A 3,718-nucleotide genomic window follows, 5' to 3' on the forward strand; every position below is an offset into this window, starting at 1 on the left:
AGAGAGTCTACTGCCACAGCTGCTGCATTAGCCCAGAGAAAGTACTGTTATGGCCACTGTTTCAGCCAGGAGAGAGTTTGTGTTGTGCTGGGTTATGCTATGGCTGGTGCATCAGCTAGGAGAGAATAAATGTGTCTGCAGTTCTTGCAGCTCCTCAAGTCTCCTTCCAGCCTCTTAGCTCACACCTTGCCTACCATGGGTTCAGTGATCAGTGCAAATAGTGTGAACAGCGAGACAACTGACGCTGTGAACAGGATCAGTGATATATATATCGCTGAATACACTTTCTTCATTCATTTATCTGTAAAATGACCTTGAGTTGCTTCTACCTCTTGGCTATGGTGAACAATGATGTGCAGTGAATATGCATGCTTGAGAGTTAAGTTGCTTCAGTTGTGTCCAACTCTTTGTGACCCCATGGACTGTAGCCCACCAAGCTCCTTTTTCCATGGGATTCTCCAGGCAAGAATACTGGAGTGGGTTGCCATGCGCTCCTCCAGGGGATCTTCCCAACCCAGGGATCAAGCCTGCATTTCCTGTGGCTCCTGCATTGCAGGCAGATTCTTTACACTGAGCCACTTGGGAACGCTATGCAATGAATATGGTTGTGCAAATATCTGTTAGAGATCCTGCTTTCAATTCTTTAGATAAGTGCCCATGAGGAAGTTTGTTGGATCATTTGATAACTCTATTTTTAGTTTTTTGTGTAACTTCCATACTGCTTTCCAAACTGGCTGCACCATTAAAATTCTCATCAGCAGTGTATGAGAATTCCAATTTCTCCATATCTTCTCCAATGTTCTCATTATTTCCTTTTTAAAAAATGGCCACGGATGTAAGGTGATATCATATTGGAGTTTTGATTTGCATTTCCCTGATGATTAGATTTCAATCACTTTCTCACATACCTGTTTGTCATCTGTGTATTTCTTTTGGAAAAATGTTTATTCCATTCCTTTATCCATTTTAAAATCAGATTGTTTTTGCTATCGAGTTGTACAGTTCTTTATATATAAATATAAGATACATAAGTTTCAAATATTTTATCCCATATTTGCAGGTTGCACTATCACTCTGTTGATTCTTTCCTTTCATGCAAATAAGTTTTTAATATATATATATTATTGAAGTATAGTTGACTTACAATATTTCAGGTGCACAGCAAGGTGATTCAGTTATACAAGTGCACATATATTATTTTTGAAATTATTTTCCATCATAGGTTACTATAAGATATTGACTATAGTTCCCTATGCTATACAGTAAACCTTTGTTGCTTGTTGCATATCTATTTTTTAATTAGAAATCTAGCATTCTTTTTTTTTTTAAACAAGGAGTTTAGTTTAATTTTCTGTGGGTATTTGTAAAACACTTAGGGCCAACATAGAAAAAATAAAATAAAGCCTCCTATGAAAAAATTACACTTACAAAAGAAAGGCCTGAGAGGGATTAGCGCCTTAGCCCCTCGGAGCTATAGCAACTCTGACTGGTCCAAGGAAGTGAATAGATATTGGGAGGTTGTGACAGGAGGAAAAACAATGCGAAATCACTGAGGGAGAGGGCCTTGAAGTGGGCCTTGAAGGGGAACTGGAGGTTGGGGAGTGGGTCTGGGTGGAGGGAGGGGCCCCCGCTGGTAGCCGTAGGGTGGAGGTCGTGGAGGGCCAGTGTATCCATGAGGAGGCATCAGTGGAGGAGGTCCACGGATACCATGCGGAGGCATAGGACCCGGGTGACCCATGGGAGAGCCAAACGGAGGCCCTCGGAGGGGCATGCCCATTGGAGGAGGTCCAGGATGAGACATTCCAGGTGGTGGTCGGGGTGGTGGCTGCCCCCCAGAGCCAGGGGGCCCAGCGTGGGGGTGCCCCAAGCCATGAGGGCCATGGTGGGCCAGCTGCATCTGAGACATCCCTGGATGGGGCATCCCACCCGGTGGGAATGGGTGAGGATGTAGTGTCCGTGTCCAGGATGTCCAGCCCCTGGGGTTCCTGCTGATGGGGGGCCATGTCCTCCAGCCCCAGGAGGCATAGGTGGTGGAGGTATGGCTGGGGGTATCCCAGGAGGAAGGGCTCCAGGAGGTGGTACTGGAGGTGGGAAGGAGCCAGGAGGAGGCATGCCTGGTGGAGGAAGCCCAGATCCCAGTGATGATACCACAGGATTGGGAGCAGATGGTGGAGGGGGAGCATCTGCAAACAGCTGATGAGGACAGTCAGCCTGGGAGAGTGGGTTCTGTGCTGCCAGGAGTCTTTCAGCGGCTGAGCCAAGGCGCTCACCCTTGGAGTCCTTCTTGAATGCGTAGGACACAGTGATTGGGCGGTTACAGAGGTACTGCCCATTCATGGCCTCAATCGCTGCATCCGAAGCATCAAATGAAGCAAAATTAATAAAGGCATCACGTTTGGAGTTGCCTGTGTCAGGGTCCCGCATAATTTTGGGGGTTTGTAAGAAGACCCCAAAGGCGCCAAAAGTATCATAAAGCAACTTCTCATCAATCTCTGGATCCAGGTTCCCAATAAAAATGTTGGCCCCCACATCCAGATTTTTGTTGTGAGCTGATGCCTTGTTCACCAGTACTGGCTTCCCACAGAGTTTGATCATGTTCATGATCTTAATGGCATAGTCAGCACCTTCCTCACTCAAGAATTCCACAAAGCCATAGCCTTGGTGCTGACCAGTGACTCTATCTTTTGGCATGTGCGTGTTCACTACTGGCCCTGCCTGGAGAAACAGTTCCCACAGCAGTGGTTCGCTAACCTTCTCATCGAGGCCCCCCACGTACACAGTGGCATCCTGGTTCCGCTCGGAGATCGGCCCGGCAGCCATGGCGAAAGCGCTCCCGCCGTCTCCAGGCAGCGATCCCCGAAATCTAGCATTCTATTAATACTAAGTCAAACAAATGAAATTAAAATGTCATAATTTTTTAGTTAGGCAAAAAATCGTAAGTTTTACTATATCTATTTCTTTTCTACTACACTTGATAAAGGCTTGAGAAAGAACATAAAAAAAGAGATGGAGAAATTGGAGAACATAAACTAAATGAAATGGGAGCCCTGAATATGAAATTTAAAAAGTTAAACTAAGTAAAAGATCATCATATAGTTCAGTTGTTTTTAAACATGACTGCTCATCAGAAATACGTTTGGAGCTCTGGAGGAAAAAAGACAATATCTGAGCATTTATATTTTTCAAAAAATTTTCAAGATAATTTTGATATGCATCTGGATTTTGAAAAGTGATTACAGGTTTTTCTATTAGATCCTAGTTTTGGTAATATAGAGTTCCACTATATTCCTGTTGATCAATCATGATACAATGGTATTAAGTGAGTAATATTGCATAATCACAATAATAAAAGATGCTTATCAATTTTCACAATCAATAGCCAGACCAAAAAGAGAAAGATCATTACAACTGCAAACCATAATGGGAAAGAATGATTAACTTAACAATATAAAATAATTATATATAACTGGGGGGTCAAGCAGAGTGATGTGGTAACTGGAAGTGCATACATGCACATGTTTCATCCACCCAGCCAGGCTATGTCTTTGGTTGGTGCACTTAAGCCATTTACGGTTAAGGTAATGATTAATATGTATGATTCTATTAGTGTTTTCTTAATTATTTGGGGTTTATTTTCTGTAGGTCTTTCTTCCTCTTGTGTTTCCTGCTTAGGGAAGTTCCTTTAGCATTTGTTATAAAGCTGGTTTGGTGGTGCTGA

At 43.5% G+C, this 3,718-nt stretch overlaps 1 pseudogene; it reads right to left on the minus strand.

The window, feature by feature from the left end:
- Positions 1-1,462: 1,462 nt before the first annotated feature.
- LOC129538134 (splicing factor 3B subunit 4 pseudogene) lies at positions 1,463-2,851 on the minus strand (annotated as a pseudogene).
- Positions 2,852-3,718: the final 867 nt, after the last annotated feature.

The sequence above is a fragment of the Moschus berezovskii genome, chromosome 2 (assembly GCF_049115385.1).
Source record: "Moschus berezovskii isolate FMDL1 chromosome 2, NW_MosBer_1.0, whole genome shotgun sequence".
Classification (NCBI taxonomy): domain Eukaryota; kingdom Metazoa; phylum Chordata; class Mammalia; order Artiodactyla; family Moschidae; genus Moschus; species Moschus berezovskii.